Source organism: Hypanus sabinus, chromosome 22, assembly GCF_030144855.1.
Source record: "Hypanus sabinus isolate sHypSab1 chromosome 22, sHypSab1.hap1, whole genome shotgun sequence".
In the NCBI taxonomy this organism is placed as follows: domain Eukaryota; kingdom Metazoa; phylum Chordata; class Chondrichthyes; order Myliobatiformes; family Dasyatidae; genus Hypanus; species Hypanus sabinus.
The window spans coordinates 3,500,425-3,525,650 of record NC_082727.1 but is presented as its reverse complement, the minus strand read 5'-3'; the positions used below and the strand labels follow the sequence as shown (position 1 = coordinate 3,525,650).

The following is a 25,226-nucleotide window of genomic DNA, read 5'->3' as shown; positions in this document are numbered from 1 at the left end:
ATCTCCCTGTCAGCTTGACCCAGTCTGGTCATTCACCATGATTCCTCTCATTAACAAGGTGTTTCTGCCCACAGAACTGCATCTCACTGGATTTTTGTTTTGTTTTTTACAACGTTCTCTAAATTCTAGAGACTGCTATGCATGAAAATCCCAGGAGACCAACAGTTTCACAGATACTAAATCCAGCCTGTCTGATACCAACAATCATTCCACAGTCAGAGTCACATAGATCACTTTTCTTTCCCATTCTGATGTCTACACTGAACAACAACTGAACGTCTTGACCATTTCTGTGTGCTTTTATGTACTGAGCTGCCACCATGTGACTGGCTGATTAGATACTTGCTTTCACAAACAGGTCTATGGGTGTACCCAATAAAGTGGCCACTGAGTTACTTTGTTTTTATCCTGTAGTCAATGGCATGTAGATTGTCATTCCAAGTCGAGCAAGAGGGATTGTATGTATTCAAAAACACTTCTTCTTAACTCTTTGCCAGTAATTGCCAACAGAAAGTGATAGCAATGTTATTGATATTAATAACATTGACACATTATTTTTCAGCATGTTTCCCTGTTGTTGTTGGTTTGCCTTTACATTATTATTGAAAGTAGAAAACTGTATTCTTGATGATTTCTAAAGCAAAGTGGATGATACAATCAAGAAAACTTGCATCAGATATTTTGAGAATACAGTTTAGCATGGTGACATCTAACAGGCAGTTGCTATCTTTTGTACAAATATTGAAAATAACTCCTCTGACCCTTCTTTGCTTTTTTGCTATTGGCCATTTATCTTAATTCTGTCTGCTGGCCACTCAACTTTAATGTAAAATTTCAGGGAATTTCAAACATCTCTTTCTCTCTGTTATTCGATGATTTGAAACAACTGGTATTGGGAACAGCTGCCGTTTTGGCTTTCTCTCTCTCTGTAAGAGATAAAGGTGCCAAAATCACATAATCAAATTTCTGTATAAGCAAGGATATCCCTTATCATATGGGATTGTTGTCAATTCTAGCTGCAGTGGAATACTGGGCTAGGTGTAATGCATACAATCCATGCAGAAAAGAGAGTACCTGTTATATATAAAATTGCATCCAATATTGAATTGAATTGACTTTATTTCTTACATCCTTCACATACATGAGGAGTAAAAATCTTTACGTTACGTCTCCGTCTAAAAGTACAATCATAGTGCTTTATAATAATTTATAATAAATAGAACAGTCAATGTAATATAGAATATGCACTAAAATCAGTGTGAGTTAATCAGTCTGATGGACGGGTGGAAGAAGCTGTCCCAGAGCCTGTTGGTCCTGGCTTTTATGTTGCGGTACCATTTCCCGGATGGTAGCAGCTGGAATAGATTGTGGTTGGGGTGACTCAGGCCCCCAATGATCCTTTGGGCCCTTTTTCACACCTGTCTTTGTAAGTGTCATGAATCATGGGAAGTTCACAATTACAGATGCACTGGCTGTCTGCACCACTCTCTTCAGAGTCCTGTGATTGAGGGAATTAAAGTTCCCATACCAGGCAGTGATGCAGCCAGTCAGGATGCTCTCAATTGTGTCACCGTAGAAAGTTCTTAGGATTTGGGGGTCCATACCAAACTTTGTCAATGATCTGAAGTGAAAGAGGTGCTGTTGTGCCTTTTCCATCACACAGCTGGTGTGTACAGACCACGTGAGATCCCCGGTGACGTGGATGCCGAGGAACTTAAAGCTGTTCACCCTCTCAACCCCAGATTCACTGATGTCAATAGGGGTTAGCCCATCTAATAGTAAGTAATAACCCACTGCTCTGTGGGAAGAAACTATAGTACCTGGAAGGATCCCACATGGTCACTGAAAGAAATAAGGAAGGGAAAAAGCCAACAAGATTGGAGAACATAGAAGAGTACAGCATAGGAACAGGCCATTCAGCCCACAATGCTGTGCTGAACCAGCTAAAAAGCAAATCAAAAACACCCAAATACTGATCCCTTCTACTTACATCATGCCATATCCCTCCATCTTCCTGACATCCATGTGCTTATCCAAATGTCTCTGAAAAGCCTCTAATGTATTTGCTTCTATCTCCGTACTAGGTGGCACAGTGCAGGCATCCACCACTCTCTTGAGTAAATATCTTACCCCTCACGTACCTTTGAACCTATTCCCTCTCACCTCCAATGCATCGTCTCTGGTATTAGACATTTCAACCCTGGGAAACAGATTGTCCACTATATCAGTGCCTCTGATAATCTTGTAAACCTCTGTCAGATCTCCCCTCAGCATCTGGTGCTGCAGAGTAAGCAACCAAAGTTTATCCAGCTCTCATGATAGCATATGCCCTCTAAAGCAAGCAGCATCATTGTGAACCTTTTCTACAGTCTCTCCAAAGACAAAGAACACTCTTCCTATAGTGGGGCAACTAGAACTTACGCAAACCTCATCAGAGTTTTATAAAATTGCATCTTGACTTTTGAACTCAATGCCTTGACTAATAAAGACAAGCTTTCCATAAGCCTTTTTAACCACCTTATTGACCTGTGTAGCTACTTTCATGGAGCTGGGAACTTGAACCCCAAGATCTCTCTGCTCAGCAACACTCTTAAGGAGCTTACCCTTAACAGTGTACTGTCTCCTTGCATTTGCCTGACCAAGGAGTAACACCACACATTTATCTGGGTTTAACTCCATCTGCCATTTCTCTGCCCATATCTGCAACTGATCTATGTTGTACTGTATTCTTTGCCAGTTTTACTCCAGGGGTTACCAACTTTTTTTGCACCGCGGACGGGTTTAATATCGACAATATTCTTGCCTACGGGGTGGGGGGGGGGGGTTGTTAATCACGACCGGATTATGAGTGATAAGTCAACTATAAGTCACTTATAAGTGGCTAATTCACTCAATTTCATTTCTAAAAGTGCTTATCTAACAAATTTAATGTTAAACACACAGCGCATATTTTCCTTGTATGAATATAGTGATAAGTCAATTATAAGTCACTTATAAGTCAATAGCATCATAACATTTTAAGTAACATTTGGATATTAAACACACAGTACATATTTTCCTCATATGAACATATAAAATCATTGCAAAACACCAATATCGCTGAATTAGTGGGAGCCCTGGGCTTGTTTCCCTGCAACAAGACAGTCCCATCGAGGGGTGATGGGAGACAGTGATACTCGAAGGGGGTTTCTTATGTCCAGTCTATTCCACAATTTAGTTTTTGTTGCATTCATTGCAGAAAACCCTGCTTCACAGATATGATGTTGGAAATGGAAGCAACGTTTTCAGTGCTTTCGAGGCTATCTCAGGATATTCAGCCTTGACTTTGATCCAGAATGCCAGCAGAGATGTTATGTCAAACATACTTTTCAGCCCACCATCATTTGCAAGCTTGAGGAGTTGGTCTTCTTCCCACGCTGACATGGATGCTTCACCAGGGACATTCACAAATGGGTCATGGACCCATTCCTTTGCACGTCTTGGGTCATTTGCGGTTGGGAAGTAGCGCTTGAATTCTGTCCAGCTGTGAGAAGGACGGTGCAGCCTCAGTCTCTCCCAAAATCCTAGCTAATGTTGGGAACATGTCAAATCTGCCCCTGTTCACTCGCCATCCTCACAGTTCCAGTTTGGCTTTGAAAGCAGACACTTTATTTGCCAACTTGAAGACAGATGTCATTCTCCTCTGAAGTGACAAATTGAGTTCATTGAACAGGCTGAAAATGTCACACAGATAAGCGAGTTTTGCTATTTGCTCCTCATCACTGAAGTGTGCTGCCAGTGGTGACCTTTTTCCTGAAAAAAATCTCTGTAGCGGCTCTCTTAACTCAAAAACCCTGGCCAGGGCTCTCCCCCTTGATAGCCACCTGACTTCAGTGTGTAAGAGAAGGTGTTTGTGCTCTGCATCCATTTCCTCGCAAAGCTGCTCAAACAGATGTGAGTTAAGGGCTTTTGCTTTGATGTGATTGATAACTCCAACAACATCACTCAATACACTGTTAAGATCAGGTGACATTTTTTGGCTACCCAGCATTTCCCTGTGTACAGCGTACAGACTGGCATTCAGGAGTAGTGAAACCAGACATCAGTCCAGTCATAGCTGCAGCCCCAACTGTGCATATTCCAAACAGAATGACCAGTCCAGTTTGCCTGACATGTTGTCATTCAAAGACTTGCATAGTCCTGACGAAGGGTCTCGGCCCGAAACGTCGACAGCGCTTCTCCCTATAGATGCTGCCTAGCCTGCTGTGTTCTACCAGCATTTTGTGTGTGTTGTTGTTTGAATTTCCAGCATCTGCAGATTTCCTTGTGTTAGTTCTGCCCCAGTTGTGTTAGTTGGCAGCGGCAGTGCACACAACATACCCTTGTGCACGTCGTCTTCAAATATATATCGCACATAAACCAGCAGTATTGCTTTGTTGTTGACATTGGTAGACTCGTCGACCTGGATAGCATACCATGGTGGCTCATTAGGCTGTTCCAACAGCTGTGCTTTGATGTCCTCTGCTATGTCATTGATTCTCCTTGAAACTGTGGTAGCTGAAAGAAAAACCTGTGCCATCTTGTTAGCTGCTGCTTCTCCCAAAAGTTCAAAGCACATGTCCTTGGCAGCAGGCAGAATCAATTCTTCACCAATGGTGAAAGGCTTCTTAGCCTTAGCAATATGGCTAGCCACTAAGTACTACGCTCTCAGAGCAGCAGCATTTGTGGAGGTGGTAGCTCTCAGCACTTGCTTCTGTCCCGCTTGCTCATGTCTTTTCTGCTCAAAAAACTCAACAGGTTTGTCTTTAAATGCAGGGTGCTTGAACTCAAGGTGCCAGAGCAGTTTTGAAGGCTTCATTACCTCATTAGACAGCTTGTCTCCATATATCACACACAAGGGGCTTGAAGCGTACCAGTCACTGGTTGCATTAAAGGCATATTTTATGTACAACTCGTCATATTTTCTGTTGAAGGAATCTTTCTTTTTTTTTGGCCTCAGCCTCAGCTGTCTCTGAGTTATCACCATCGTTAGGCCTTTTATGTTCCCTACCACCACTTCCAAATAAACTCTGAAGCAACGTTTGTTTTTTACTCATCGAGTAGTTGTAGGTTAATGATCGACTGATGACCTCCCGTGCATTCAAGTTCAACAGTGGGTGAGACAGGGAATGAGAAAAGGTGCAGCTGACTTATATCATTTCATATCGCCAAATCACATCGTTTCCTCGAATGCTTTGCACACGCGGTAGCACATGCTTCGCAGCCCGGTGGTTGGGGACCATTGTCTATGGGCAAGCCAGTTCTAAATCCAAATAGCTAATTCAATGCAAATCCCATGGGTCATCTTCTGGGTTAGCTTCCCATGAGGGACTTTGTCAAGCGCCTTACTAACATCCATTGCCCTACCCTCATAAATCTCTCTCATCACTTTGTCGAGAAACTCAATCAAGTCGATCAGGTATGACCTGCCACTCACAAAGCCATGTTGGCTCTCCCTAATTAGGCCTTGAGTTTCCAAATGCATATGTATCCTATCTCACTGGTTTATAGTTTCCAGTATTTTCCCTTGATCTATTTTTAAATAGAGGTACATTAGCCACTTGTGAGTCTTTCAGAAACTTGCCTGTGCCTAGACAGGACATGAAGATACTGGTCAAGGCCCCAGCAATCTTGTCTCTTGCCTCCTTCAATAATCTGGGGCAAATTGTATCAGACTCTGGGAATTTTATCCACCTTAATGCTCATTAGAAGGCCCAACACTTGCTCCTCTTTGAACGCTAAATATGCTAATGTATTTATACATTCAGCACTGATCTGGTCCTCCATATCTTTTTCCTTGGTAAATACTGAATCAAAGTACTTATTAAATTCCTCAATCACATTCTCCAAGCAAATGTTCCCCCCCCCCTTTATTCTTGTGTGTTCCCACCCTCTTCCTAGTTATCCTCTTGCTCTGATGTATGTGCAGAATGCCTTGGGATTCACCTTAATCCTACTTGCCAAGGATTTTTCATGGCTTCTCCTGGATTTCCTAATTTCCTTCCTTAGTTCTTTTCTGGCTTCTTAACACTCCTCATGTGCTTCGTTTAATCCTAACTTCCAAAGTTTTACATACTTTTCCAATGTACATTGGGAGACCACTTCACCGAGTACCTATGTATCTCTGCCAGAATGCGTGGGATCTCCCGGTGGCCACCCATTTTAATTCCATTTCCCATTCCCATTCTGATAGGTCCATTCATGACCTCCTCCACTGTCATGATGAGGCCACACTTAGTTTGGATAAACAACATCTTATATTTGGTTTGGGTAGCCTCCAACCTGATGGCATGAACATCTGGGCTTTGGAGTTTAATTCCAGCACCATCTGTAAGCAGTTTGTATGTTTTCCTGGTGAGTGCATGGGTTTCTGGACGCAGTGTTTGCTGAGAGAAAATAATATGCCATGTAATGATGGAGATTTATCATGGAAACATATTATGATACAACAGAAGAAAAGGCTCTTTGGTCCATCTTTTTCATGATGAACTTGATGTCTATCCACAGTTGTCCCATTTGTCCTTATTAGGCCTGTATTCCTCGACATCTTTCCTGTTTAAGTTCCAGTTCAAAACCTTTTACACTTTATAATTACATCTGCCTCCTCTGACAGCACATTTCAGATATTCACCACCTCAGCATGATGCAGGCAATTGTCTTTTGGCAGATTAGGTATGCATGGCTTCCAGTAGACCAATGCCATTGCCCTCTCCTCATTCCCACCATCAACTCATCATTTTTATTATTTTACCACTCACCTAGGCTAAAGGATAATTGATGGTAGCCAATTAACTTTCCACCACATCTTTGGAACGAGAGAGGAAACCAGAGCACCCAGCGCAAATCCACCTTGTCACAGGAAGAACATGCAACCCATGATCAAGACTGAACCAGAAACCCTGTGGGCAATGAGGAAGCAGCACCACTGTGCATGTCAAAGGTGTTTTGGAATTGGAGATGGATAGCACCTTTGGGTAAGAAATTGACTATTCAGGTATTTTCCCATGAAATGATAATCAGCTGAAAATCCAAATTTTTCTTTTGTGTGTTTTTTTATATTATCCAGGAATCACAGTGATTTGCAAATTGCAAAAATTAATGAAAAATCATCATTCTTAAAATTAAAAAGGAACAATTTAGGAACGGTTCCCAGATACAACTGGAACTTTGTGCTTTCACAGTTTGGATTTCCTCCATTGGACCTTTGTGTACTAATGTTTTTTTTTCACCAATTAACCCAGTGGAATGTTCTACTTGCAGTTTAACTTACAAAATCCAAGCCACTACTTGTTTTTACTTGCACAGGTTTACAATCAGGGAAGTCCCTGAATTATTGTCTTGTCTGAATCTTTGCCAGTCCTCTTTTTTTAAACAGTTGATTATCTTTTGCTAAGCTGTCATATATGAGACAGATTATGATATCACTTTATCTTAAAAGTTTCAGTAGCACTGCATACAATAAATTTCCTATGAATCCATCGTAAAGACATTTGACATTCTGAAGTGCTTACTGAAATGCACACATTTTCTAAGTAAGTTTACAGTTTGTAGTCATCTTAAAATGTAGAATTGCCAACTGTGATATTAAGCAATGGATTTACAGAGAAACCATTCTCAGTGATTACTTAAAACTATTTACAGTGTTACATATTCAGGCAACAATAAATATATGAGTTAGGCAAGGGTTTAAATAACAAACAACACGTTTATTACACACTGAAAACAAACCCCCCAAAAGTAAACCAACACTAACGTAACCGGAAATCAGCTGCTGTGCAGCAGCTTAAACAGTTCTTAAAGCGATGTTGCAAAAACAGTACTTTTAAGTAGGATTGCCAAAAGGTAAAAATGCTCACAGTCCATTTAAAAGGAGAGACTTTATATGACGATTTAAATTCTCTTTCACGTCGTTTTGCTTCGATCCCCGATGTCAAACTTTTCCCATGAAGAATTTATGAAACGAAATGGCTTAAAGGCACTGACCTTTCCTTTATCACACTGTCCTCAATCTTCTGCTATCCCGCAGAGATTAACACGAGAACAGTCAACGAATTCCTTTCAAATAAGGATTAAGGTCGAACCCGTTTCACTATCGTAAATCGATTGTCCTCGATCTTTAACTCCCGAACTCCGATCTTCACTCTCCACTGATTTCTGAACTAGCAGTATTATAAAGAAACTGCTGGCAATGACCTTTTAAACTTTAGGCATTAGATAAAACTTCATCTTTCAACTAAACTGCGTCATCACATTAAATCACGCAGTGGCATGAAGTCAATTTGGCAAATCCAGCCACGAACTGCCCCTCCTCACAGGGTGGGGTCTTCCTTTTATAACCTGTAAAAAAAACCTGTCACATGATCTCTACTGGCGGGAAAATGACATCACTCCATCATCACAAGACCATTACCTCAAGTCCAGTATAGCTTCAACCCCAGTCACATGACAAGGGTACCGCTGTCATGTCACAAGTACGTAACACCTCCCTCCAAAAAAAACATTTTTGGTCTGACAAGAACAAAAATTTTTAACAACTGCTTACAAGAAAACAAACGTATAAATTTTATAACATACATAATATACAATACCATCATATAACAGCTTATAACTCACAATACAATAGGAGTGTTACAATTGAAAAAACCACTCCATAAAAAAATTGCATTGTACATTCAACATCGAGATAGACAATCACAGTGGCATGTCCAAATTCATTCTTAGCTAAATTAATAGTTAAGTTAGCTTTTGAAAACCTTTCAAACAATTTCTCCACTGCAATAATGTGTGCTTCCCAAGTATAATTTCCTGTCACTAAATCATCAATATAAGCATCAGTATCTTTCAATCCCTGAATCACAGAGTTAATCATCCTCTGGAAAGTACCTGGGGCATTCTTCATCCCAAATGGAAGAACATTATCCTCATATAACCCAGATGGAGTTACAAATGCAGAAATCTCTCTACTTCTGTCCGTTAATGGAACACTTGGAACCCCTTCAATAAGTCAATCTTTGTAAGGAACTTTGCTTTTCCAATTTTATCTACACAATCATCTACTCTAGGAATTGGATACGCATCTGTTTTCGTTACAGCATTCACCTTCCTATAGTCCATACAAAACCTAATACTACCATCTGGTTTTGGCACCATAACACATGGTGAACTCCAATTCAAGTTAGAATGTCTAATGATATTATTCTCTAACATATATTCAATTTCTTTCTCAGCAAGTTCACATTTTTCTATGTTCATCCTATATGAATGTTGTTTGATAGGTTTGGCATCTCCAACATCTACATCATGTGAAACTATAATAGTCCTTCTCAGAACATCTGGAAACAACTCCTTATATTTAAAAATTAATTCCTTCATCTGTTGTTTCTGCTCTAGCTGTAAATGTGCTAATTTCTCATCAATATTTTCCAGAATGGTTGAATTTGGTAATCTAACAGAAACAATGTTGGATTTAGAATGAAAGTCAGATGAATCATCTATCATGTTCCTAGTTAAATCAAACTCATTCTCACTAACCACAACAGTCACAGTATCAGATTGTTTCTCAAAATATGGTTTTATCATATTTATATGGCAAAGTTGTGTTGACCTTCTACGATCTGGAGTTTTTATCACGTAATCCACATCATTGATTTTAGACACAATTTCATAAGGACCATGAAATCTAGCTTGTAAAGGATTTGTCTGCACTGGGAAAAGAACCAACGCCTTATCTCCAGGCTTAAACATCCTCATCCTAGCTTCTTTATCATACCAAGTCTTCATTTTCTCCTGAGCCAACTTTAAATTTTCCTTGGCTAAGCTACAAGCTTTATGTAATCTGTCCTTAAATTTCAAAACATAGTCCAACAAATTAGTGTGTACTTCCTTAATAATCCACTGTTCTTTCAATAAAGCTAAAGGTCCTCTAACTCTATGCCCAAACACAAGTTCAAATGGACTAAAACCTAAAGATTCCTGTACCGATTCCCTTACTGCAAATAAAAGTAAGTTTATACCCTCATCCCAGTCACTTTCATTTTCCACACAATATGTCCTAATCATATTCTTGAGGGTAGAATGAAACCTCTCCAAGGCACCTTGTGACTCTGGATGGTATGCAGATGAAGTGATTTGCTTAGCTCCCAATTTATAAACTATCTGTTGAAACAATCCAGACATAAAATTACTGCCTTGATTAGTTTGTATCTCTTTAGGTAATCCAAAATAAGTAAAGAATTTTATAAGAGCCATTGTCACAGTTTTAGCTTTTATATTCCTAAGTGGTACTGCCTCTGGAAACCTAGACCAAGTACATATGGTAGTCAACAAATACTGATAACCAGTTTTTGTCTTTGGTAATGGACCAACACAATCTACAATAACTTTAGAAAATGGTTCACCAAATGCTGGAATAGGTTGTAATGGAGCTACTAGTGTAACCTGATTTGGTTTACCCACAATTTGACAAGTATGGCACGTTTTACAAAACATCGCCACATCTTTTCTTAAACCAGGGCAGTAAAAATGTTTTAAGATCTTGTCCTTACCCCTTGATGTCCACCTAAAGGCACACTATGAGCTAAAGTCAAAATCTCATTCCGATAAACTTTCAGGGCAACTACCTGGTGAACAACATTCCAATCCTCACTTGCAGGAATTGTAGGCAATCTCCACTTCCTCATCAACACTCCTTTTTCCAAGTAATATTCTACTGTCACCTTCTCAATTTCACTATCTAGTAAAGCTTGTTCCCTTAATTTTATAATCTCAGGGTCTCTATTCTGCTCTCCTATCATCTCCTTCCGAGACAGAGATAAATCTTCATAGTCAGACTTACTCCAAGAATCTTGTTCAAACAACGAAGATAAGAAAGTCTCTGACACATCTTCAAAACTCGAATCCTGAGTTGAACAGTCCTGAGTAACAACCTCATTCTGCGCATCAATCTTTTTAGACATAGTTCTAGTCACAACACAGGAAGAATCTGTGTTAGAACTCAACTCTGGTTCCTCTGACTCCATTGACAAATGCACTTCAGGAAAAACTTTTCCACCTGCCAAGTCATTACCTAACAATAAAGAAATACCCTTCACAGGTAAGCTATGCTGTAATCCTACTTTAACAAATCCTGTAACTAACCCTGACTTTAAATTTACTTTATGTAAATGTACAGGCATAAAGTCACTCCCAACACCTCTTATGTAATTTACCTCACCAGTATCAGACTCTTCATTAAACTTCAACACACTGTCAAACATCAGTGATTGAGAAGCTCCAGTATCCCTAAGGATTTTTATTGGCACCAGAGTAGATCCTTCTTTCAAGGATACAAACCCTTCAGTTATAAAATGATCATATCCCTTTTTAACTTGGTCAGACTCTAACAAAGCCTCATTTGTGTTTATCAAATCCTGTAACTTTACAGGTGCTTCAGTATGTTGCACACAAGCATCTGGAACTGCTTCCTTCTTTTTCTTTTTCAATCTGAAACAGTTAGCTATGACATGGCCAGGCTTCTTACAATAGTTACAAATAAGACCAAACTGTCTTTCCTTCACAGGTTTTCCTTCCTCCTTACCTTTCTCATTAACATCTGATTTAATTTCTAATTTACCTTGAGTCTCCATGTTATTTTTCCTCTTAAAAATTCTGCCCTGAGGAAATTTATTCTTATGGATTAAAACATACTCATCAGCTAATCTAGCACAGTCCTGCAATTTACCAGTATCCCTCTCATTTAAGTAGGTCCTTACTTCAACAGGAATGCTTCTTTTAAATTCCTCCATTAAAATCAGCTCTCTCAATGTATCATAGTCCCCATTTACATTTTTAGAAGAAACCCATCTCTCAAAACACATAGCTTTATCATAGGCAAATTCCACATAAGTTTTTTCCACAGACTTTTTCAAACTTCTGAATCTTTCCCTATAAGCTTCTGGGACTAATTCGTATGCGTTTAGGATATGCATTTTCACAATATCATAATCAAGTGTTTGTGCAGCAGTTAAAGCTGTGTAAACTTGTTGTGCTTTGCCTTTAATTACACTCTGTAACAACACTGACCATTTATCTTTCGGCCACTCTGACATCCAAGCAATAGTTTCAAAATGTTGAAAATATCTTTCCACTTCTGTTTCACTAAATGGAGGGACCAATTTAATTTCTTGACTAGCAACAAACGGTTTTCTAGAACCAGAAGACTGATTCCCAGACCTTAATTCCTCCATTGCATATTCAAAATCGCTCTTCTTTAGAACAGCCTCCAATTTACAACGCTCCAATTTCATTTGTTCGATTTGCAACTGCATCTCCAGATTACTTACTGGAAATGACTCTAAAACCGAATCATCAAAAACACCCGAATCCGCATAGTGTGACGCGATTTTTCTCTGTATTAGAGCCTTTGATGTAGTCTGCAAAATACCTTTAAGTTGCAATCTACTAGCTATCTCAGATACCTCAGTTTTCCCCGCCTTCGCTAACAACTCCACATCTGGCGAAACCAGAAACTCATCAATATTCATCGTTGCCGAATAACACTCACAAGCCAATCAAACAAAAGAATCGAGTATTCCCCTTTTTCAAAACACCGATTCAAAAGTTAGCAAGCAGTTAAACTCAAACGATCCAATCCAGACGCAGCCCCCATATTTATGTTACGTATTCAGGCAACAATAAATATATGAGTTAGGCAAGGGTTTAAATAACAAACAACACGTTTATTACACACTGAAAACAAACCCCCCAAAAGTAAACAAACACCAACGTAACCGGAAATCAGCTGCTGTGCGGCAGCTTAAACAGTTCTTAAAGCGATGCCCCTCAAACAGTTCTTAAAGCGATGTTGCAAAAACAGTTCTTTTAAGTAGGATTGCCGAAAGGTAAAAATGCTCACAGTCCATTTAAAAGGAGAGACCTTATACGACGATTTAAATTCTCTTTCACGTCGTTTTGCTTCGATCCCCGACGTCGAACTTTTCCCATGAAGAATTTATGAAACGAAACAGCTTAAAGGCACTGACCTTTCCTTTATCACACTGTCCTCAATGTTCTGCTATCCTGCAGAGATTAACACGAGAACAGTCAACGAATTCCTTTCAAATAAGGATTAAATAAGGTCGAACCTGTTTCACTGTCGTAAATAGATTCTCCTCGATCTTTAACTCCTGAACTCCGATCTTCACTCTCCACTGATTTCTGAACTAGCAGTATTGTGAAGAAACTGCTGGCAATGATCTTTTAAACTTTAGGCATCAGATAAAACTTCATCTTTCAACTAAACTGCATCATCACATTAAATCGCGCAGTGGCATGAAGTCAACTTGGCAAATCCAGCCATGAACTGCCCCTCCTCACAAGGTGGGGTCTTCCTTTTAAAACCTGTAAAAAAAAACCTGTCACATGATCTCTACTGGCGGAAAAATGACATCACTCCACCATCACAAGACCATTATCTCAAGTCCAGTATAGCTTCAACCCCAATCACGTGACAAGGGTACCACTGTCATGTCACGAGTACGTAACAACAGCATATGATGTCATAAAAGCTGTATCAGGCCCTAACATTTAGCTCAATCTTTCTTGTTACTGTCCTGATGATGGGTCTCAGCCCAAAATGTGACAGTTTATTCTTCTCCATTGAGGCTGCCTGACCTGTTGAGTTCCTGCAGCATTTTGTGTGTCTTGCTCTGGATTTCCAGCATCTGCAGATGATCCAGTGTTTATGATTCGCTGCTGTTATAATCTCATTTTTAACAAACCTCCCATGGAAGTGGAATCTAACAGGAAACTACTCCGCCTACAGCAACTACAGTACAGACCTGAAGTTATCAAAACCTCAGTAGAGCTGCAACATTCAGATGATGTGTGCATATGCAAATGCTCAGAGGTGAACTCTAAGTCACTGTTGACCCCTTTACCGAAGCAAATGGTAAGATCAGCTTTACACTCAACATATGCAGAACTAATGTTTTCTGTCAACCTGTTACTCCATTACTCTAAAAAAGTAATAGTGAGATCCTTGAACATGAGGACCTTGAAGATATTTGGGGAGGGGGTAAAAGCAACCATCAGCAATGAAATTCACCATTCTAGGTATATTTAGTACCTATGAGCTGACTCCACTAGGTGTTTATTCGACCTGGATTACCTACAGGCATCTCAAGTCACAGGGAAAACGGTACCACCAGCATTGTCTCTACAAAGTTCTCCAAGTCAACTGGAGGGTCAAGTGAACCAAGGTCAATGGCTCTCCCAGGCTAATATTGCCCCTAGTATTGAGGCTCTACCTACACCCAGTCAGCCAGCTGGCTCTCTGCATGGAAGCTGCCTGACCTTCTGAATATTTCCAGCATATTTTGCTTTTAAAGGTTTCTTGCATAACCCTCTGCTATAATTTTTTGCAACCATATTTTATCTAAAATTATGCTCATTTTCACACCCAGGCCTCACTGTTCACAAGCTTGACACCAGCTTCCGGAAACAGACACTCTATTCCAAAATATGGGATCGGGAAGAAAATACCAGGTGACCAGATGAAAAGAAAATCAGGAATATGCTCAAAGCCTCTTTGAAGAAAGTATGCAAAGATCATTCGGAATGATATTGAGAACCTTGAAGATGTGTAGCAGGAATGTGCCGAGGGTCTGTGTAAGTGGCAGAAGGAGCAGATCAAAATTCAAAGTAATTTTATTATCAAAGTACATATATGTCACCATATACTAACCTGAAATTAATTTTCTTGTGTCTATTCACAATAAATACAATAGAATCAATGAAAAACTACACACAAACAAATATGGACAATCAACCAATGTGCAAAAGACAACAAATTGTGCAAATACAAAAAGCAAAACAGAATAATAATAATAGATATTTAAGTAGTAAATAATATTGAGATAAGAGTTGTGGAGTCCTTGAAAGTGAGTCCATAGGTTGTGGAATTCAGCTTAGTGCTGGAGTAAGTAAAGTCACCTCATATACTAACCCCTGCCCACCCCATTAGCCACTATCTGCCCCATCTCCAGAAGAATCTACACTTCCCACTTCATCCTCATTAGCCACCTTGGAATCATAGAACTGGAATAGAATAAAGTTATCTTTGATTATTTTCTTAAGAAAAAGGAGGAGAAATGAGAAGAAGAAAAAGAGGAGTATTTGCCAGTAGTCATGCTCGAAATTTCTAATGTCTCCATCAACAGACAGAATACTAAGCTGTGCATTTTCCATCCTCTAATATGCCTTTGGTCACCACATGCTTGGGCAAGTCAGTCTCACAGGACCTTGACAAGCATAACAGGAGTTATGGTTAAGTTGCTTCACCAAAGGATTGTTGAACATACCTTCTCAGGCTACTAGTAAGATCCCTGAAACTTTGATATTATTGTCGAACAGCAACTGTTGTCACAACTGTTCGACAATAAGTTGCTGTCGAATTTATTGTCGACAGCAATAACATTAATGTTTCTCAAATTTCCATGGCATGTTTGAAATGTTATTCACCAGGGCATTGTTTATTGATGACATCCTTAGCAGATAACAATGGTTAGAAAAGCTTAAAGAACTGATCCAAATCAATTGTTCTTTTCTTATTTCATTGCAATGGTAGTTTTAAATCTGCATATTTATACATCATATTGATAAAAAATGTGTTATACAAGAGACAGCTTAACAAAAGTTTTAACTATTACCTGTAGATTGTAAGACTGTTGCAGAAACTGTGTTTCTGTGCTTTACCAGTTAGAAAGGAAAACCATGAAGAATCTGTAACTGAGATTTACCAAAACTGAGAGGTTGTATCCCTCAGGAAATATTGAACATACAGGAGTTCATTTCCATTAAAGAAAAGAGCAGACCAAGGGGTGACCATATAAGATTATGAAAGAATTGCCAGGGTAGTGTAGAGAACTTGTTTTCAATTAGGGCCACGGATATGAGGTGATCACTAATAGTGTGAAATAGACTTAAACCAAAGAGTGAGTAGGTATATTTGAGGTTAAGAGCAGAGATCAGTTTAAAAGGAAGCTTGACCGAGTTCCTCTTTGCACAGATCCTGTCTAACCTTCAGATTATTTCAGCAGTTCTTTGCTTTTAAAGATTTCTTGCAGATAGATTGCTTAACTCTCTGCCATCATATGTTGCAAACCATATTTTATCTAAAACTATTTTTATACTTTTCTTTTGCCCTCCCTTTGCTATTCTAAATTCTTAAGTTTAATATTTTCATATTTACATTTAAATGTCTCGCCCTTTCCTCTTTTTGTAAGAATATATAAACAAAGCAGGAAGGACTACAGTCCTTGCCGCATACTCTGCTCCTCATTAAGGTCACAACTGATCCTGGGAAAAAATACTGGCACAGCTGCTGGAGCCACTGTTTCACAGTGCCTGAGGTCCCATCCTGAATCCAGGTGCTGTCTGTGGCATTCGCACATTCTTCATGAGACCATGAGGTTTCCTCAGGACATTCCAATTCCCTCCCATGGGCAGGTTGATAGGTTAATTGGCCGATGTAAAATTAAACAATTTGTGTTGTCAGAATCCTGGGAATTGGTGTGGACTCAAGAGCTGAAGAATCTGTCTCCATTTTTAATCTCACTAAATCCACTTCCCATTCTGATTGTAGCATTAGATGATTCTCCAACGATTCATCCATTTCCACATTGAGAATATTGTCAACAGCTAAGCACTCACACCTCTGTGAAATTGAAAATTCAATGAGAGGTCTTGACAAAATGCAAACTTGTGATTTCTACTTTGAAACCATAACTTTAAGGTTCCTGGTCCTGCAGGTCAGAGGAATAGTTTAAATATCATTTAATAAATTAGAGCAAATCTAATCCAAACCAGTTAAAAGTGAGAAGTGTAGATCCTGGAATAAAAACAAAAAATGGTGGAGATCAGTAGGCGAGGCAGCATTCCATCTTCCTCTTTCCAACTCCAGTCCAAGTTCACAGAACGAGTATGGACTTCCATTTCAACTGTCAGGATCACAATTCACATGAAACTTCACATTGGGTTACTGTCCAAGAATTATTAGAATGCAGCTATGAGCTTAGTTTTTGCAATTGGTCTATGATATTGACACTTCTGAAAGCTTTAAAAGCAAAATAAAAAGAATGTGTTGAGAATTCTGTAATTAGAAAACATTTTCCACAGCTGGCAGAGCCTTGAAGAGTGAAATATATAAACAACTGATAATTTGCAAGTTTTGTTTCCCGAAAGTAATGAAAATCAACATTCTAAACTTTTGGAGTAACCGAACATTGCACTTTGAAGGATAGGCCTGACATTATAAAAGAAGAATGCTTTATTAATTTAGAAAATCTATATCTGATTAGGCCAAAATTCAGTCCTAGAAACTAATCATGTATGGATAGAAATAGTACATATAAATCAGGAAGGGATAAAAACAGCTACTCAAAAATATTACAATTTGCTAAAATAAAATAAATCATAATCTAAAATATACATTTAGTAAATAAGTGTAGAAAATCACCAAAATGCAAAATGTGTGCTGCTGATATTACTTAGGTATTGATATACAGTGTGGTATAGGCCCTTCCGGCCCTCCAAGCTGCACTGCCCAATAACCCCTGATTTTAATCATGGGACAATTTATAGTAACCAACTAACCTACCAATCATTACGTCTTTGGATTGTGGGAGGAAACTGGAGCACTTGGAGGAGACTGGGGAGAATATACAAACTCCTTACAGGCATTTCAGGAATTGAACCCAGTTTGCTGGAACTGTAAAGCATTGTGCTAACCACTACACTATCATACTGCCCCAAAAACTGATTCTGAAATATATTCATTTGATAATTTGTTTGTTCAGCATAGTAACTAAAACACCATCTACAAAATTTGCTGATGATATGTTGACACAACTGTTGTTGGTAAAACCTCAGATGGCGATGAAGACGCTTACAGGCGTAAGATAGATCACAAGATGGCAGTGTGCATGGTCACAGCAGCATCTCCAGCTTCAATCAATAGTGGAACTTATCATCCTGTTCATAATTTCTATGATTGAAAATCACTGCTGATCATAAAGCATACTAAAATCTGCAACACGTACAACATGCTGGAGGGACTCAGCAAGCCAGACAGCATCTATGGAAAAAGTGCAGTAACGTTTCGGGCTGAGACCTTTCGGCAGGACTCAAATCTGGCACTAGTGACCTGGATAATGAAGACGCTGTGCAGTTACGGCCTAACACATAGAATAGGTCATCACTCTGCATCATGGCTGATGCACGAGACCACAGGAACATGGTAAGTGTGCCAGTATTTGAGCAAGACCTGCAGGCCCACACTCCCGGTGACTCTACTTGCTAACATCTGATCACTAGAAAATAAGCTGAATTACCTGCATCTGCATGTGAACCATTGGGAGATGAGGGACTGCTGTACCCTCATCCCAATAGAAACAGGCTTCCAGTACATCACTCTAGACTCGGCCATCCAGCTAGAAGGTCTAATACCCTTTCAGGTGGACAGAAATGCTGCATCCTCTGGTAAGACCCATGGAGGAGGTCTGTGTGCCTATGTCAATGAGACCTGGTGTTTGAACTGGGTAGTAACGGCCCATTGCTCACCACATATAGAGTTTTAATGGTGAAGTGCAGGCCCTTCTACTTACTGAGGGAATTCACTGCCATTGTGATTGTTGCTGTTTACATTCTCCCTGCACTAATGCTGGGAAGCTTTGCAGGAGCTCTACTGCGCTACCTGCAACCTTCAAGTCACTCATTCTGATAGTTTCTTTATTGTTCCAGGTGGTGCGGCATGGCAGCAGCGGCCTTTCAGACCTGGTGTTACTTTAATTTAATTTTCTGTTTTAAGTTTGATACACAATTTTCGATCAGGGCACATGGATAACAGAGCAGCTATCTGCCATCGCCAGACACTACTACAATACAGAGATTGCCCAAAAACAAACTTTCACAAAGATCTGCTGGCTGAATTACGCGACGTCGGCTTGCTGAGGGGAACGGGCCTACATTCCTTGGACTCACCTGATACTGGTAGCCAGAGATGGAGACGTTGAAAGCAATGTGCGAGGAAGCAGAAGCGAGGCAAATGGGCAGGGGTCTGTGCCAGGCTAAAAACAAACCCTAGCCGGCTGGTTCTCCCATCCATTCTGCTCTCCAATGTCTGCTCCCTGGACAATAAAATGGACTACATCCGACACCAACGTAATATTCGGTGGGAGTACAGCGTTTGCTCCGTGTTTGTCTTCACAGAGACATGGCTCACTGATGGGATTTCGGACGCTGCCATCCAGCTAGATGGGCTAGCTTTGTTTCATTCGGACAGAAATGCAGCTGTCTCCGGTAAGACTCGCGGTGGCGGTGTCTGTGTATACATCAACACAGAATGGTGTAAGAACTCTGTGCTGGTTTCCAGACACTGCTCATCGCTAGTGGAGTTTGTGGCAGTTCGATGCAGACCATTTTATTTGCCACGGGAATTCACCTCTGTCCTTATATTCGGAGTCTACATTCCCCCCAGCGCTAATGCTAAGGAGGCGCTCTGTGAACTGTATGGGGCTATTAGCAAACTGCAGAACGCACACCCTGACGGTCTGTTTATTGTTGCCTGTGATTTTAACCACACAGACCTTAAGTCACTGCTTCCCAAATTTCATCAGAATGTGGACTTTGCAACGAGGGGGAGAACGTGTTGGACCTGGTTTACATAAATATCCCTGATGCCTACTGGACAGAGCCCCGCCCCACCTCGGATACTCAGACCACATCTCTGTTATGCTAATCCCAGCATACAGACCGCTTGTCAGGCGCTCCAGACCAGTTCAGAAGCAGGTGAAAACCTGGCCAGCAGGAGCCATCTCTGCTCTTCAAGACTGCTTTGAGCACTGACTGGCACATGTTCAGGGAGGCTGCAACCGATGGCGACTCTACCTACTTAGAGGAGTACACAACATCGGTGACCAGCTACATCAGCAAGTACATTGATGATATTACTCTGTCCAAGACCATCACTATACATGCCAACCAGAAGCCATGGATGACCGCAGAGGTGCGTGCACTGCTGAGGTCCCACGACTCCACCTTCAGAGCAGGCGACAAGGCAGCCCTAACAACAGCAAGGGCCAAACTGTTCCAAGCCACCAGAGGGGCAAAGTGTGCACACGCCCAGCTAATCCACAGTTACTTCCAGGACAGCGGTGACATGCAGCGCATGTGGAAGGGCATCCAGTACATCACCAATTATAGGATAACATCACCTGACTATGCAGGTGACACCTTCCTCCTAAATGGGCTGAATAACTTCTACGCCCAGTTTGAGGCGGATAATGACGGGGCAGCGAGGAAGTCCACCCCTCCTACAAATGACCAGGTGCTGTGTCTCTCCGTGGCTGACGTGAGAAGAACCCTGTGCAGGGTCAACCCACGGAAGGCTGCTGGACCAAACAACATTCCTGGTAGAGTGCTCAGAAGATGTGTAGACCAGCTAGCAAATGTTGTCACTGACATCTTCAACATCTCCCTGCGCAGCACCACTATTCCAACGTTCTTCAAGGCCACCACCGTCGTCCCCGTGCCAAAGAAGTCTTCAGTGTCCTGCCTCAATGACTACCGTCCCGTTGCACTTACATCCATATCATGAAGTGTTTCGAGAGGCTCGTCATGAGGCATATCAAAACCCTGCTGTCCCCTCACTGGACCCCCTGCAGTTTGCGTACCGTCCCAACCGCTCAACAGATGATGCCATTGCCACCACCCTCCACCTGGTCCTAACCCACCTGGACAAAAAAGACACATACGTTCGGATGCCGTTCATAGACTTTAGTTCAGCATTCAACACAATCATCCCTCAGAAACTGATCGGAAAGCTGAGCCTACTGGGCCTGAACTGGGTCCTCTGCAACTGGATCCTAGACTTCCTGACTGGGAGACGTCAGTCAGTCCGGATTGGGAGCAGCATCTCCAACACCATCACACTGAGCACGGGGGCTCCCCAGGGCTCTGTGCGCAGTCCACTGCTGTTCACTCTGCTGACCCATGACTGTGCTGCAACACACAGCTCGAACCATATCATCAAATTCGCCAATGACACGACCATGGTGGGTCTCATCAGCAAGAACGATGAGTCAGCTTATAGAGAGGAGGTGCAGTGGCTAATGGACTGGTGCAGAGCCAACAACCTGTTTCTTAATGTGAACAAGACAAAAGAAATGGTTGTTGACTTCAGGAGGGCATGGAGCGACCACTCCCCGCTGAACATCGATGGCAACTTGGTAGAGATTGTAAAGAGCACCAAATTTCTTGGTGTTCACCTGACGGAGAATCTCATCTGGTCCCTCAACACCAGCTCCATAGCAAAGAAAGCCCAGCAGCGTCTCTACATTTTGCGAAGGCTGAGGAAAGTCCATCTCCCACCCCCCCCCCCCCCCATCCTCATCACATTCTGCAGGGGTTGTATTGAGAGCGTCCTGAGCTGCTGCATCACTGCCTGGTTCGGAAATTGCACTATCTCGGATCGCAAGACCCTGCAGTGGATAGTGAGGTCAGCTGAGAAGATCATCGGGGTCTCTCTTCCCACCATCATGGACATTTACACTACATGCTGCATCCACAAAGGAAACAGCATTATGAAGGACCCCATGCACTCCTCATACAATCTCTTCTCCCTCCTGCCGTCTGGAAAAGGCTCTGAAGCATTCGGGCTCTCACAACCAGACTATGTAACAGTTTCTTCCCCCAAGCTATCAAACTCCTCCATACCCCAAGCCTGGACTGACACCTTGCCATACTATCCTGTCTATTATTTATTGTAATGCCTGCACTGTTTTTGTGCACTTTATGCAGTCCAGTTTAGGTCTGTAGTCTAGTGTAGTTTTTTTTTCGTAGTTCAGTCTAGTTTTTTGTACTGTGTCATGTAAACCATGGTCCTGAAAAACATTGTCTCATTTTTACTATGCACTGTACCAGCAGTTATGATCAAAATGACAATAAAAGTTGACTTGACTTGACTTGAGTTGATTGTTGGCGGTGACTTCAATCATGCCAAGCTAAAAACAGTCCGGCCAAAGTTCTACCAACATGTGAACTTCACAACCAGAGGAGAAGATATAATCAAGGCTATAGAGCCTGCAAAGCTGCCTCCTGCCCTCGTCCTGGATACTCGGACTATACATCTATTTTCCTAGTCCCTGTATACAGACCACTGGATAAACGAATCAAACCACAGAGGTCAGGACCTGGTCAGAATGTGCCACCTCAGCACTACAGGACTGCTCCAAACGCACGGACTAGAGCTTGTTCAGGGAGGTGGTGAAGTACAATCATCACGTCAGCACTGATGAATGTGCAGCATCAGTGACTGGCTATATAGGGTGCTACTGTGATTAAGCACTGGACTGCCAGTGCAAATCAGGGAACATGACTGACTGCAGAGGTTTGTGCACTGCTTAGGGATCAGAACGCTGCCTGCAGGTTGTGGGATAAGGCAACTGTAAGGTTAGCAAGAGCTGTGCTCTTCCATGTCATCAGGAAGACAAAGTGACTGTACTCACAGAAAATTCACAGATACCTTTGTCAAACCAGGGACATATGGTGCATGTGTCAAGGTATAAAAATTATAACAGATTACAAGTCCAGCCTGTGTGCCTCCCTTTCTGATAGGCTGAATGTTTTCTATGCACAATTTGATGCAATGAATGACATGACATAGAGGAAAAACCCTCTTCCCCCGAGGGCACCCTGCTTGACCACAGTCAAGGTGAGGAGTATCCTAGTCGGGGTAAACCCTTGCAAACTGAAGAGCCATATAGCCTACTTGCTCAGGTGCTGAAGGACTATGTGGCCCAGCTAATAAAGTTCTTAATGGACATCTTAAGATATCTTTGCAACAGAACATGCCCCTGCAGGCTTCAAGGCATCAACACCATACTGGTGCCCAAGAGAGCGACAGTCACTGGCCTAAACAATTACTGCCCAGTGCGCTGATCTCAACAATCATTAAATGCTTTTCATTTGTTGTTCATTGCTTTCAGTTTGGCATTTAGCATGATCATTCCCACAAAGGCTGGTGGGTAAACTCTCCACATTGAGGCTCAACACCCTCTCTTTGTAATTGGATCTCCCTCTTTGTAACTGGGTCCTGGAATTCTTGATGGAAAGTCTCTTGAAGTCCAAGGTAGCAGCAACATCTCTAGCTCCATCACGCTGAGCAGTGGTGGCCCCCCAGGCTTGTGTGCTCAGTCCATGGCTATTTGTGCTGCACTGCCAGATTCAGCTCAAATGACATCCTCAAATTCAGTGATGATACAACAGTGGCTGGCCTCATTGGCAAAAATGATAAATGGGCATACAGAGAGAAGGTAAAGAGGCTTGTCAAATCGTGCAAAACAACAACCTGAGTCTCAGTGTGGAGAAGACAAAAGAGATGATTGTGGACTTCAGGAAGGCAAGGGTTGACCACTCTCCATTGCACATCAATGACAGTACAAAGTTCCTTACTATGCACATAATGAAAGATATAACCTGCACCCACAACACCTGCTCATTAATCAAGAAGACACAGCAGCATCGACGTTTTCTGAGGAGATTGGGGCACGCAAGGCTGCTTGCTCCCTATCTAACAATTTTCTACAGGAGCAGCATCATCGTGTGGTACAGAAACTGCAAATCATCGGATCAGAAGACCCTAAAGAGGACAGTAAAAACTGCTGAGAGGATCACTGGGGTGTCCCTCTCCCCTATTTGCGACATTTACCCGGAGTATTATGTATGAAGGGCCCGAAGAAATCCAAATAGGACATACATGGTAAATGGTAGGGCATTGAAGAATGCAGCAGAACAGAGTGATGTAGGAATAGTGGTGCATAGTTCCCTGAAGGTGGAATCTCATGTGGATAGGGTGGTGAAAGCTTTTGGTATGCTGGCCTTTATAAATCAAGAGCTTTGAGTATAGGAGTTGGAATGTAATGTTAAAATTGTACAAGGCATTGGTAAGGCCGAATTTGGAGTATTGTGTACAGTTCTGGTCACTGAATTATAGGAAAGTTATCAACAAAATGGAGAGAGAGTACAGAGAAGTTTTACTAGAATGTTACCTGGGTTTCAGCAGCTAAGTTACAGGGAAAGGCTGAACAAGTTAGGTCTTTATTCTTTGGAGCGTAGAAGGTTGAGGGGGGACTTGATAGAAGTATTTAAAATAATGAGGGTGATAGATCGAGTTGACGTGGAAAGGCTTTTTCCATTGAGAGTAGGGGAGATTCAAACAAGAGAACATGATTTGAGAGTTGGGGGCAAAAGTTTAAGGGTAACATGAGGGGGAATTTCTTTACTCAGAGAGTGGTAGCTGTGTGGAACGACTTTCCAGTAGAAGTGGCAGAGGCAGGTTCAGTATTGTCACTTAAAGTAAAATTGGATAGGTATATGGACAAGAAAGGAACGGAGGGTTATGGGCTGATTGTGGGCCATTGAGACTAGGTGAATGTAAGCATCCGCATGGACTAGAAGGGCCGAGATGGCCTGTTTCCGTGCTGTAATTGTTATATGGAAGAAATCTCAGAAATCCCTACCACCCATCCCACTATGATAAGGATGGAGGTACAGGAGCATCAGGACTAAAATTGCCAGACTGGGTACAGCTTCTTCACCCAGACACTAAAGAATACCCTGCCACCTTCCAGGTCTGGTCACTAGAACAGTGAGCAGCACACTTCACATGCATTTTGATTTATATTAACTTATTTGTGTTAATATTTAGTTTTATGTGCTGTGTGATATATGTTTTGTGGGTCTACTATGGTCTGCAGGGATGTTGTTTCATTTGATTGATACAATCAGCTGACAATAAACTTGAGCAGCTCTTTGAGTGGTATTGCAACAACAACCTTTCATTCAATGTCAATAAGACCAAGGAACTGATTGTGGACTTCAGGAATGCGAGGTCGGAAGAACCCACACCTCACTGAGAGGTTAGCAGTGGAACAGATGAGCAGCTTCAAGTTACTGAGTGTTAACATCTCAAAGGATCAACACATTGATGCAATCGTGAAGAAGTCATGCCAGTGGCACTGCTTCATTAGGAGTTTTAGGAGATTTGATATGTCACCAAAGAGACTTACAAATTTATATAGATATCTAGTGGAGAGCCTTGTGACATCATAGACTGTTGTGGAGGCTCCAATTCACAGGATCACAATATTACAGAAGGTCGTAGACTTAACCAA

The 25,226-nt window shown here is 41.4% G+C and overlaps 1 protein-coding gene across 1 annotated transcript in view; it reads left to right on the top strand.

Annotated features, from left to right (window-relative positions):
* The window catches only part of shoc2 (SHOC2 leucine rich repeat scaffold protein), a 168,310-nt gene that overhangs the window by 23,799 nt on the left and 119,285 nt on the right, over positions 1-25,226 (top strand). The gene's annotated exons all lie outside the window — the stretch shown is intronic.